At 39.7% G+C, this 13967-nt stretch overlaps 1 protein-coding gene across 2 annotated transcripts in view; it reads right to left on the minus strand.

The window, feature by feature from the left end:
* The window catches only part of CEP97 (centrosomal protein 97), a 39412-nt gene extending 25458 nt beyond the window's left edge, over positions 1–13954 (minus strand). The window contains exon 1 of one of the 2 annotated variants that reach the window (XM_045540374.1): positions 13708–13954. The gene's annotated coding sequence lies outside the window, so the exon portion shown is untranslated. The remainder of the gene's footprint in view (positions 1–13707) is intronic. The other variant, XM_045540376.1, reaches the window with a different exon arrangement.
* Positions 13955–13967: the final 13 nt, after the last annotated feature.

Raw genomic sequence — 13967 nt, forward strand, 5'->3', positions numbered from 1 at the left:
ATCTCTGACTGCACTTGCCTTAACTCTTGACTCTTCTTTCCCACTGTTTTAGTCTAAAGACAAATTTCCTAGTTCTAAAGAGGAAATTAAGAGTAGGATTTTTTTCTCTAACTAAGAGACCCCCTTATCTAGAGAACACAGTCTTACTATATGCGTAAGAACAAAGCAAGCCTGAATACTGCCTCTGACTAATCCCCTTGTCCCCTGGAATAGGCCATGAGGATTGAGAATATGGAGCTAAAGGAGGGAGAAAGGGTTTACAGTTCTCTCCAATTTAACAAGGTAATGACTTGGAAGGGGGTCTTGGAAGCACGGAGGGTACTTAAGGAGCACAGCAATAGCAGAAACAAAGTTTTGTTGGTTTGTCTGCCCTGGGATCCTGAGGAAAGGACCAAAGGACTTCTTTTTATGGGGATAACTAAGCATAGTCATGACTGTTTAAGAGAGTGGCCAGATGTTCCTGGGGCAAAGTCCCCCATGTCCAAGTAACCCAGCAACCCTTTAAAATCAGCACAGAAACTTTTTGTGCTTCAAATACAACTTTTACATCTAAAATCAAATTGCCTTTTTTTTTTTTTTCTTTTTGAGACAGGGTCTTGCTCTGTCACCAGGGCTAGAAGGCAGTGGTGTCATCACAGCTCACTGCAACTTCAAACTGCTGGGCTCAAGCAATCCTGCTGCCTCAGCCTCTCAAGTAGCTGGGACTACAGGCACGCATCACCACATCTGGCAAATTTTTCTATTTTTTTGTAGAGAGGGGGCTCTCACTATGTTGCTCAGGCTGGTCTTGAACTCCTGGGCTCAAGCAATCCTCCCACCTTTGGCTCCCAAAGTGCTAGGATTCCAGGTATGAGCCACTGTGCCAGCCCAAATTGCTACACTTTAATTAAATTGCCTCATTTTCTATATACGTTAAACCCTGCAAGCTCCGACCAAATCAGAGGATTCTACTGATTAAAACTGTGAACCTCTCAGCAAGGTAGTATTCCTTTGGCAGGTCCAGGAGCTACAGGACAGACTTCCTTTCTATCAGCACAGTATACTTGATCCTGACAACAGCTGGTTGCCCTAACTCATCTCTGCCATCTCCAATTCATCTGCCCACTATTACTGGCATGATCTAAGTAAAACTATGCAGTTTAGTGTGTTAATCTTCTCCTCAAAAACTTACCACTTGAAATTCAACTTTCAAGGGCCACCATAATCTGGCCTCACCCTACTGCCCACCATTCATTCCACTAGTTTTCATTTGGTGTTTCTGACTAAGGGATCCACATAATGAAACTTGTGTTTTAGAAAGGTTAGATAGCTCCTATAACAAGGATGAACTGAAAGGTAGAATAGTAGCAGGAAGGAAACTACTGTAATAGTGGTTGATAACCTCCAACACAGAAGTTTCAGGAGAGTCTTATTAAAGAAGTTTAGGTAACATGAAGTTAAGGGACTGGGCAGACAAGAAACTGGAACATATGTGGATGGTGCAATTTACCTTGACAAAATGAAAATGGTTTTCTAATTAGGACTGAACTTATATCTGAAAGAAGTAAATATAACTTTGATGTTTTCATGAATGTTAAAACTAAGAAGTTATTAATATGAAGAATTTTGACACTGTAAAGATTTAGAAAATGTGCCAATTTTTTTTTTTTTTTTTTTTTTTTTTTTGAGACAGAGTGTCACTCTGTTGCCCTAGAGTGAGTGCCGTGGCGTCAGCCTAGCTCACAGCAACCTCAAACTCCTAGGCTTAAGCGATCCTACTGCCTCAGCCTCCCGAGTTGCTGGGACTACAGGCATGTGCCACCATGCCCGGCTAATTTTTTTTCTATATATATATTTTTAGCTGTCCATATAGTTGCTTTCTATTTTTTAGTAGAGACGGGGTCTCGTTCTTGCTCAGGCTGGTCTCGAACTCCTGAGCTCACACAATCCGCCCGCCTCGGCCTCCCAAGTGCTAGGATTACAGGCTTGAGCCACCGCGCCCGGCCTAATTTTTTAAACAACAAAAAATCTTTATGCAAAGGTTTAGGCACATAAAATCAAACATTTCCTTCCTTGGTTAGTATTCATTAGCAGACTCTTATGGTCGTGCTTCCTTACCTATGACCTGACATGGAAGAAGAGACTGCCAATATGAAATATCTATTCACAGAAGCCCCAAATGAGATTAACTTTTCTCATTATTATTTATCTCCTGCTAGGTGCTAGAGTTTGTGATAACTACATTATGTATACTAATATTACCTCTAATTTTCACAAAACTCCTGCAAGTAGACCCAAGTGGTTATGTTATGATTGCCAGAAAAAATACAGGACACTGAGTTAAATTTGAATTTCAGATAAACAAGTAATTTTTTAGTGTAATTATGTCCAAAATATTCATGTATATTGCAATATACATCTTATGCAATACTTACATTCAACATTTAGGACATACTTACACTAAAAAAATATTGTGATATAATTTGGATATTTGTTCCCTCCAAATCTCATGTTGAAATTTGATTACCAATGTTAGAGGTGGGGACTAGTGGGAGGTGTTTGGGTCTTGGGGGCGGATCCTTCATGAATGGCTTGGTGCCACCCTTGCCATAATGAGTGAGTTCTCCTTCTGTTGGTTCCCAGAGACACCAGATTGTTAAAGAGAGCCTGGCACCTCTCTACTCTCTCTCTTGCTTCCTTCCTCTTGGAATGTGATGCCTGCTCCCCTTCGCCTTCTACCATGAGTGGAAGCAGTCTGAGGCATGCACCAGATACAAATGTTAGCATCATGGCCGGGCGCGGTGGCTCATGCCTGTAATCCTAGCTCTGGGAGGCCGAGGCGGGTGGATCGCTCGAGGTCAGGAGTTCGAGACCAGCCTGAGCAAGAGTGAGACCCCGTCTCTACTAAAAATAGAAAGAAATTATCTGGCCAACTAAAAAAAATATATATACAAAAAAATTAGCCGGGCATGGTGGCTCATGCCTGTAGTCCCAGCTACTAGGGAGGCTGAGGCAGTAGGATCGCTTAAGCCCAGGAGTCTGAGGTTGCTGTGAGCTAGGCTGATGCCACGGCACTCACTCTAGCCCGGGCAACAAAGTGACACTCTGTCTCAAAAAAAAAAAAAAAAAAAAAAAAAAAAAACAAATGTTAGCATCATGCTTTCTGTACAGCTTGTCAGAACTGTGAGCCAAATAAACCTCTTTATAAATTACCCAGCCTCATGTGTTTCTTTATAGCAACACAAAGACATGTTGTTTATCCAAAATTCAAATCTAACTGGGCATCTCGTATTTTCATTTGCATTTTTTATTTGCATTTGTATTTAATTTGCTAATTTCTGGCAACCTAAAGAGGTAAATACTTTATTCAAGGACAGACAGAATTTTGAATCTATGTGCAACCACATATTAACATTTCCAATAATTGATTTAAAATATTATTAGCTGCACATCTTATTTTTCTGGTTATAGCCTTAATGAATAGGTGTGTATACATATATATAATATACTCATTTCTGTGTGTTTAGAAAGAATTCTGGAAAGATCCACAAGAAACTGTTAACAGTAGCTACCTGAGAGAAGAGGGAAAGGGAAGTGAATTGATGAGGGACAGAGTTGGGGAGAAACTTTTTGCTGAACACATTTACATAATATTTTTAATCATATCAATGTATTGCTGGGGGGTGGGGGGAGGGGATGGAGGTATGACTACATGGTGAGTGCCAGGCGAACTGTCTGGTGAATGGACACGCTTGAGGCTCTGACTCGGGGGGATGGGCAGGACATGGACATTGTATATAACCTGAACTTATGTACCCCCATGATGAGCTGAAATAAAAAATATATATATATATCAATGTATTGCCTATTCAAAATGGTATATTTTATTTTATTTTTGGAGACAGGGTCTCGCTCTGTTGCCTGGGCTAGAGTGCAGTGGCATCATCATAACTCACTGCAACCTCAACTCCTGGGCTCAAGTGATCCTCCTGCCTCAGCCTCCCGAGTAGCTGGGACTACAAGCTAGGGCCACTACCCCCCACTCTGTTTGTTTGTTTTTTTTTTAGTCTCTTGTAGAGAAGGCGTCTCACTATTACCTAGACTGGTCTTGAATTCCTGGGCTCAAGCGATTCCCGGCCCCCCCCCCCCCCCCCCCCGCCACCCTGGGCCTCCCAAAGTGCTAGGATTACAGGCATGAGCCACCATACCCAGCCTCAAAATAGTACATTTTATAAGAAAATGAAATAAAAATTCATTTTCTAAGCCAGGCATAGAAATGTGTGACTATAGTCCTAGCTACTGCAAAGACTGAGGCAGAAGAATTACATAAGCCCAGGAATTTGAGGCTGTGGTGCACTATGATCACACCTATGAATAGCCACTGTACTTCAGCCTGGGCAACAGAGTGAAAACTTAAATAATTCAAACTTGAAGCTGTTGGAATTTTAAATTATTTTGAGCCTTGAGAGGAATGTGGCTACGTGGCCACATTCAAGTTAGAAAAACCAAATGGTGCCAGAGATAAGACTCATGGAGACCACTACCCCTTCTTAAGGCATGTTAAAGCAATCTTCCTGTGCTTTGCTTTCTTCCAAGAAAAGAAAAGAAAAAAAGAAAGAAAAAATTTAAAAAAGCAATCTTTCTTGGAATGTAGCAAGCTGTAACCAATCAAATCGCTATAACGTATGTACTGACCTTGCATGTGGAAATGTTGCAACTCTGTTAACTGCCTATATAAGTGAAACTTTAACTTCTCCACACTGGAACACTGATCCATTCTTTTGGAGTCTCTATTTCCCAGGTGGCCATCCTCAAGCTTTGCCCTTGAATAAACTCTATACTTAATCATAGTTTCTTAATCTCATTTAAGATTGACAATTGTGAGCTCTCATCTCTAAAAAAATAAATTAAAAAAATTTTTAAATCTGTTTTCCATGACAGCAGACAAGACGTTATTACTATTAAAATATGGGTAGACTCTAAGCAGTTCAGGAGTCTATGGCTAACAAACAGGCCCAAAAGAAAGTAGAGGCTGAAATGACAATAGGAAAAGACCACAAGATGAGGAATTCTTGTGAACAATTATGTTTAAATCGGAATGGGAATGGTGACGTTGCTTTGTTAGGCACAAACTAGCACACCTAGTTAATGGAACAATAGTAGAGGTATAAAGTTTGGTTTTTGTTTTTGTTTTAGTAAGCAAGTTGCAAAACAGTAAGTATACTATGATCTCAGTTTTAAAAAACAATTATACATGGGGAAAACTATGGAAAAATTTAACAAAGGCTGAACCATGGAAATCCCAAACATAGAGGCTATATAACACTGAATGAGCACCGGGTTCCAAAGCCAGACCATGGATGAATCCCACTGTTGTTACTTACCCACTTACCAGCTGTGTGATCTTGGATTTATAATTTAAACACTAGGTTCTGCCCTCTGAAAAATGGCAATAATAATAATTCCCAATGCATATCACCACTGTGATAATTCAGTCAATTAAATCATGTTAGAAACCCAAAACCATGCCTGGAATGTGGTAAACACTCAATAAAATGTAGTGATTTTTTATTACCACTAAGGTAGCACTGCCCAATAGAAATATGAGCACCTCATATGAAATTTTAACTTTTATAATAGCCATATTTTAAATGGCTATTACTTTTCTTTAAAGTAAAAAAACATTTATTCAAAATATTGGTAGTCAAACACAAACAGCATAGAAATATTGATTACATATTTTACATTCTTATTTTTAACTATGTCTTTGAAATCCAGTGTGTGTTTTACATTTATAGCATACTTCAATGTGAACTAGCCAGATTTCAAGCACTCAGTAGCCACATGTGGTCAATAGCTACCATATTAGACAATGTAGCTCTAGGGGGTAAGATTATCAAAACTTTCACCTTGGCCAGGCGCGGTGGCTCACGCCTGTAATCCTAGCACTCTGAGAGGCCGAGGCAGGAGGATCAGTCAAGGTCGGGAGTTCAAGACCAGCCTGAGCAAGAGCAAGACCCCCGTCTTGACTAAAAATAGAAAGAAATTAGCCAAACAACTAAAAATATATATAGAAAAAATTAGCCAGGCATCGTGGCGCATGCCTGTAGTCCCAGCTACTGGGGAGGCTGAGGCAGGAGGATTGCTTGAGCCCAGGAGTTTGAGGTTGCTGTGAGCTAGGCTGATGCCACGGCACTCTAGCCTGGGCAACAGAGCCAGACTCTGTCTCAAAAAAAAAAAAAAAAAACTTTCACCTTGTATTTTACATATTGTTTTCTTGAATGTTTAAAAAAACTCATGTACTGTTCATACAATCAGAAAACACAATACAAGGGAAAAGTCAATTGTTCTGGTTAGAAGAATTATGCTTTTTTATTAGTAGGTATTACACACTAAATATGAGAAAATATACAAGGAAAAAATATGTTCCCCAGGCAGAAGTGCAGTAGTGTGATCATAGCTCACTATAACCTTAAACTCTGGGGGTCAAGTGATTATTTTGCCTCAGCCTCCTACATAGCTGGGATTATAGGCATTAGCCACTGTACCTAGCTACTAGTTTTCTGTTTGTTTGTTTGTTTATTTTTATTTTTTGACATAGCCCAAGTCATAGAAGCCTAGTTTCTTTTAAAGAATGCTATTGAAAAAAATCTTAGAAAATACAGACAAGAAAAAATTAAAAATCTCCTGTAAACTCACTACACAGAGACAGTCACTGTTATGTTGGGGTGTTTCCTTGCAGTCTTTTATTGATGGGAATATATTGATTGGGTGTGCTCCCCCATCACATATGTCTAAACAAAAATGGATACATACTGCACAAAGATTTGGTACTGCTATTTTCAAGTAATGTGTTTTAAACATTTTCCTGTAACCCATTTTTGGTCATTTCGTACCCTTATTAAAAATTTACCTTTTCCTTTCTTTCCAGTCAAAAATATATTAATATACTGAGGAATGCAAAACTTTTCTTGTGAAATTGGACTTTTAAAACTTTTAAATCACTAAGATTTCTGTATTTACTCACCATAAAAAGTCTGTAACACAGAAGGAATATGAATAACAATTTCTTTTAAAACACTAATTCCTGGCCAGGCCCAGGGGCTCATGCCTGTCATCCTAGCACTCTGGGAGGCCAAGGCAGAACCATCTCTTGAGCTCAGGAGTTCAAGACTGACCTGAGCAAGAGCAAGACCCCATCTCTACTAAAAATAGAAAAAAGTAGCTAGGCTTGGTGGTATGCACTTGCACTCCCAGCTACTTGGGTGGCTGAGGCAGGAGGATTGCTTGAGCCCAGGAGTTTGAGGTTGCTGTGAGCTAGGCTGATGCCACAGCACTCTAGCCAGGGCAACAGAGCAAGACTCTGTCTCAAAAAATAATAATAATAAAATAAAAAAAAAATAAAATACTAATTCCTTTCCATGCCCTCAAATTAAAGAACAAACTCAAAGGGGTGCTTTATACAGATGTTTTCTAGCAAGGGTTGACCAACTATGCCCTAAGGGCCAAATCCAGACTGCCTCCTGCTTTTGTACTTCCCACAGCTAATTATGATTTTTACATTTTGAATGGCTGGGAAAAAAATCAAAAGAATAACATTTCTTGATACCCCAAATTTATAGGAAACTTGAATTTCAGGGTCCATAAATAAAATTTTATTGGAGTATAGCCATACTTATTCATTTGCCTACTGTCCATGGCTGCTTTTACAACAGAGTACTCATGCCTCTAGACTATATATGGCAGTCTCATCACTTGGCACTGCTGCTATGCACTACAAATCACAGTAACACATTTGTAACTTGACAGCATTTCGAGTGCCATGTATATTGCCATACCTTGACATTTTATTTATTTTTATTACCAGCATATATGTGTCATTATAAAAAAAAGGGGGGGGAATAAAAGTGAACTTAAAATATCCCATATTTAAGGTACGGTGAAAAGATTATTTTGTTATCAAATTGGATGGCAAAGCATTGTGTTTATCATGCAAATGAAACTATATCTATGCTTAAAAGAATACTATATATGTTGACATTACCAGACTAGGTAGTCATCCTAATATTCCCAAATCACAGAAAATAAAAAAAGTTTTAAAGTAAAAAAGTTTTAAGGTAAAAAATTAAACAGCATCTCATTATAGAATTTCTTCACAGAAATGAGAAATGAAAATGATGCTCCAACCGAAGTAAGTTTCCCAATGCTTCATTTGTTAGCCAATCAAGGAAAGTCACTTACTTACAGCATATTAATTAAATGATTTTTGATTGCAGTGGCTGAAGAAATGCACACAGAAAAAAAAAACTTGTTTAAAACTTTAGCCTTTAGGTGAGAATAGATGCTGAAAGTGTTAAGGACACAAGGAACAACATCAATAGTCAATTTAAAAAGGAAGTAGGTTAGCTGCCTGAGGTGGCCCACGCCTATACTCCCAGATAGTTGGGAGGCTAAGACCACTGAAGAGTTCAAATCCAGCCTGGGCAATATAGTGAGACCCATCTCTTTAAAAAAAAAAAAAAGGCAAGTGATTTTGAATGGTTTTTGTTGGCTCTTAATAAGCTGAGAGTTGTTACTGATGCTGCTTATTTGTTCCTGCTTATTCAAGGAGTTAATGTTTGAACTGACTGAAGAATTAGCCTCCATGAATAGCTGCATGAAACAGTTGAGAATATTTTTAAAGACACTGAGAAAACACTAATTTAGTATACATGAAGTGGAATCAGCTATGATGTGTTATAACTGATGATGTAAGAAAAAGGCTTAGTTTGACAGACTTAGAATGCTTGTGAAAATGTAAGGCATTTATATCCTATGGTTATAATATTATTGTACTATTAATCAACAGTAGTTTGTGGAAAACATTCAAATCTACCATGTACAGGTATTACTGAATCAGCAATATCAATGATAAACTACATTCACTCTCACAGACTTAACCATTGTCAGCTCATGAATTTTTTGTCAAAATAGCAGAATATCCCCATTTGCCCTGCCCCAAAGCATCTGATGGCTTAGCAGTGAAAATGCTGCATTGTGATTTTTTTTTTTTTTTTTTTTTTTGAGACAGTCTCGCTCTGTTGCCTGGGCTAGAGTGAGTGCCGTGGCCTCAGCCTAGCTCACAGCAACCTCAAACTCCTGGGCTCAAGCGATCCTACTGCCTCAGCCTCCCGAGTAGCTGGGACTATAGGCATGTGCCACCATACCCGGCTAATTTTTTCTATATATATTTTAGTTGGCCAGATAATTTCTTTCTACTTTTTTAGTAGAGACAGGGTCTCGCTCTTGCTCAGGCTGGTCTCGAACTCCTGACCTTGAGCGATCCACCCGCCTCGGCCTCCCGGAGTGCTAGAATTACAGGCGTGAGCCACCGTGCCCAGCTGCATTGTGATTTTTTTAAGCTCAGGACCAAAACTGAAAATTTTCTAAATGAGAATTTCTCTTAACCACTCTATTGAAAACTGAATGGAATTCATTTTTGTTAGTTTGAAAATTTTGATCATTTGATGATGCTTCCTTTTGTTACGGAGATAGTCTAACTCTGTCACCCAGGCTAGAGTGCAGTGGTGTCATCATAGCTCACTGAAACCTCAAACTCCTGTGCTCAAGCGATCCTCCGGCCTCAACATCCCCTGTAGCAGGGACTACAGGTGCACATCACCACACTGGGCTAATTTTTCTATTTTTTGTGGAGAAGGGGGTCTCACTATGTTGCTCAGGCTGGTATCAAATTCCTGGCCTCAACTGATCCTCCCGCTTCAGGCTCCCAAAGTGCTAGGATAACAGGCATGAGTCACCATGCCCAGCCCAGAAAGTAAAATCCAAGTGGGAAGTTAGACAGTGGAAGGGAAGAAAACTTTCTAGCCAAAGAGGATAGCTTGTTCTTTCTGCAAAAGAATGGACCAAAACAGAAAGAAGAGAAAAAAAAAAAAAAAAAACAAGCAAAGAGGATAGCTTGGGCACATGAAAGAGAACCAACAGGCTATGTGAAAAGTAATAGGCAATTATTAAATATCGAATCATATGCTTTGTTGCACTTGCCTTTTTTAGTCAATCAGTAATACCAGTTTCTTCCAGAAGATGTCTCCCTTTATTTTCCAAAACTATTATGAATTTGAAAAATACAGAAAAATTCAAATAATTTTGCAATGAATACCTACACTTTGATTCTATAACCAACATTTCATTATATTTGTTTTATCACATATCTATCCAACTATTCCTCTATCCATCCATCAATCTTGTTTTTTAATGGATCAGTATCTCCTCTCCCAAATACAATAGAATGTATTTCATTAGCTAGTTCTCAATAGTTTCCTTTCTTTTGAAGTAAACTATTTTAAATGAACATTCCCCAAGTTCTGATAAACTTTGTAATTAATCTAAAATCCATCAAGATACTAACCATCAAGCATTAACAAAGAAAGTTTCCTCCTCCCCCATCCCCCACAGAGGCAACCACTATTTTTTTCCCCACCACAGGTTAGTTTCACATGATGTAGAACTTGACATATATGGAATCATAAAGTATGTACTTTTTAGTGTGTGGCTTCTTTCAACTAGCATAATGTCTGAGACTCATCCATATTACTGTGCAAATCAAAGTTCATTCCACTTTATTGTTTTTAGAGTTTGTTTTTATTATTATTAGAGTTTGCTTATATATTCATCTACTGATGGGCATCTAGACTGTTTCCTGTATTTGTCTATTATGAATAAAGCTGCTATAAACAATCTTGTATAAAGTGTGGGTTTTTTTCCTCTTAAAGTGTTTTGTAAATTACAAAATAATTTTAGTGCTTACTCTACTTTTCAAGACTGAATTGTGGAACTTAAATCTTTCAATCCCAAGGCACATAATTATTATTTGAAACTTTTTATCATGTGAAGATAATTAAAAAGAGTATGTAATAATATAGAGAATATTCTGATGAACACTGGTACCTAACAACCAACCTAAACCATTATCCACTCCTGGCCAATCATTTTTCACACATGCCCTTACCCACTGGATTAGACAGGGCCAGAGCCAATAGGATATACATACATGAAAGGGGATTTATTAGGGGGAATGGGCTCACACAATCACAAAGGTTAAGTCCCACTAGAGGCCATCTGCAAGCTGGAGAACCAGAGAAGCTAATAGCATGGCTCAGTCCCAGTCTGAAAGCCCCAGAACCAGAGAAGCCAACAGTGCAGGCCCTAATCTGAGGCCAAAGGCCTGAGAGTCTCCAAGAAGCTACTGGTACAAGTCCCAGAGTCCAAAAGCCAAAGAACCTGGAGTCTGATGTCCGAGGGCAGGAGAAGAAAAAAGGTGTTCCAATACAGAAGGGAGAGAAAGGAAGCAGCAAGTGCTGAGTATCCCACATTGAGGGTGGGTCTTCCTCTCTCAGTCTTCTGACTCACAAATTAATCTCCTCTGGATACACCCACACAGACACACCCAGAAACAATGCTTCACCAGCCATCTAGGCATCCCTCAATCCAGTCAATATGACACCTAATATTAACCATCATGCCCATTAACCCCTCCCTCAGGTTTCAAGACAAATCCCAGACATAATGTTATATCATCTGTAAATATTTAGTATGTATCTTAAAACAATAAAAACTGTTAAAAAACATAACCAGAGGCTATGTGAGGTGGCTCACGCCTGTAATCCTAGCACCCTGGGAGACTGAGGTGGGAGGATCACTTGAGCTCAGGAGTTTGAGGTTGCTGTGAGCCAGGCTGATGCCACAGCACTCTACTCGAGGAGAGTGAGACTCTATCTCAAAAAAAAAAAAAAAAAAAGGAATTCAAGAGTGGCTTATCTGAGTGGAAATTGAAAAAGGCAAGGAACATGTTCTCCCCTAGATCCTCCACACAGGCACCTTGATTTCAGCCTGGTGATAACTGATTTTGAACTTTTGGCCTCCAGAACTGTGAGAGAATAGGTTTCTGTTGTGTGAAGCTACTTAGTTCATAGTAATTTGTCACAGCAACCATAGGAAACTAAAACAGCAGGTAAATACGTAAAAATGGGTAAAGAAGTTGTGAAGGGACGAACACGGTTCTCAAGAGGTATAGACACTGAGAAAGGCACCAAATTTGGTTTAGTAATGCTCCATAAATGAATGAAAGAATGGAGTGCAGCTGAATCTTTTGCCTGTGATAAAAGAGAAAGCAAGGATAAAGACAGCAAAACTTTAGGGATGGTGTTGAAAGCTGTGCTTTATGACACTATATAAGATAAATTCATTTAGAGGTTTCCATATAATTTCTTCCTATTCTAAGAGCATTTTGAGCACAATTAAAGTTGTAATAACAGTGTGCTACAAAGAACTGCGAAATACCAGCTCAAGAATGCCCTCCAGGAAAGAGTAAAATACAGCTAAAATCCCTAAGACCCAGTTTCCTGAGTTTCTTCCACAAGACTAGTTTCAAAGAACAATAAAACAAAATATTTGTAAAGTGCTGGGAAGGGACTATAAATTCTGAGGTTCTGTGGAGCAAAAAGAACTAATTCCTGCAAGTGAATCTTGGTTCCAATTCCTACTCAAACCCAGCTGTGCATCACAGTTTGTGGAAGCAGGGTTATTTCAAAAAGAACTAGGCTTTTTAATGATTAAACATTTGTTTAATCAGCCATGATTTAGAACAGAGTTGGAAGAATGTCAGCGTTGGTTCAATTCATCAAGCCATGGAAACCTGAGGAAGCGAACATCTTCAAGTATACCACGTATTCTCAGCAGCTGGTCAGAGTTGGTCACTCTGTCAAATTCTTCCTCTTTGCTCTACCTTTTGAATTATGCAGAGCTCTCCTTTCTTTCTTTCTTTTTTTTTTTAGACAGAGTCTCACTCTGTTGCCTGGGCTAGAGTGCCATGGCATCAGCCTAGCTCACAGCAACCTCAAACTTCTGGGCTCAAGCAATCCTCCTGCCTCAGCCTCCCAAGTAGCTGGGACTACAGGCATGCGCCACCATGCCTGGCTAATTTTTTCCATATATATTTTTAGTTGGCCAGATAATTTGTTTCTATTTTTAGTAGAGATGGGGTCTCGCTCTTGCTCAGGCTGGTCTCGAACTCCTGAGCTCTAGCGATCCTCCCGCCTCGGCCTCCCAGAGTGCTAGGATTACAGGCGTGAGCCACCGCACCCGGCCTCCTAACTGATTCTTGAGACTGGTTATACAGCATTGTTAACATCAGCCAGCCACTTTGTTGGGCATTCCAAATCTTTTCAACCAACTATCTCACAGAACCTTTATAAGCTTAGTTGCTCATATACAAAGCATAAATTAATCATTACATTTCGGTTTCCTAGTCAAGTATTCCAGCTTCCCACAGAATTCGAGGATTGCCTATTGCCACTCCCGGTCAAAAGATGAAGTGTCTAGTATCACAGAAGGGCTCAAGCAATCGAGGCCTTGGCCGTCCAGGTGGGGCTGTAAGGGCCCCTAAGTTTTACTAGGCAGCAGCTCCGAAGTGCGGTGCTTCGGCACATATTTAACAGGATTTTGGAAACTGAATGAGCTAATATACGTAATGCCTTTAGAATAATTCCTGGCACAGAGAAAGCGCTCCATGAACGTTAAGCGCCATTGTGCACAGTTCGATTAAGTACGGTTTGGGAAACGCTTCAAATGTCATTACTTTGCTACAAATGGCTAAACTAATAAAATTTAATTTGTTTGGCTGAGGAAATGGGCCAACACGGAAGGCAAAATGTGACTTCTTTAAGTTTTTACCTGCGGAGTATGCGTCTTTGAGTCTCTATAAGAGGGAGAGGAGAGAGGATACTTCTCTCTTCAGTTCACATTCCCTGCAGCAAGACCATGGCTCTACAACACTTGACAGTAGGAGAGACAGAATGACTCAGAAACAAACCGCCTCACCACCAGTTTGGCTGTCACCCGCCTCTGGCCCTCAGCGCCTCTACCAGGATTCTTCCGGAGGAAGTCGGTAGGCGCGCAAACCAGGATACGCCGCCACCCAGAGAAACGTCATC

This window comes from Lemur catta, chromosome 1 (genome assembly GCF_020740605.2).
Source record: "Lemur catta isolate mLemCat1 chromosome 1, mLemCat1.pri, whole genome shotgun sequence".
Taxonomy (NCBI): domain Eukaryota; kingdom Metazoa; phylum Chordata; class Mammalia; order Primates; family Lemuridae; genus Lemur; species Lemur catta.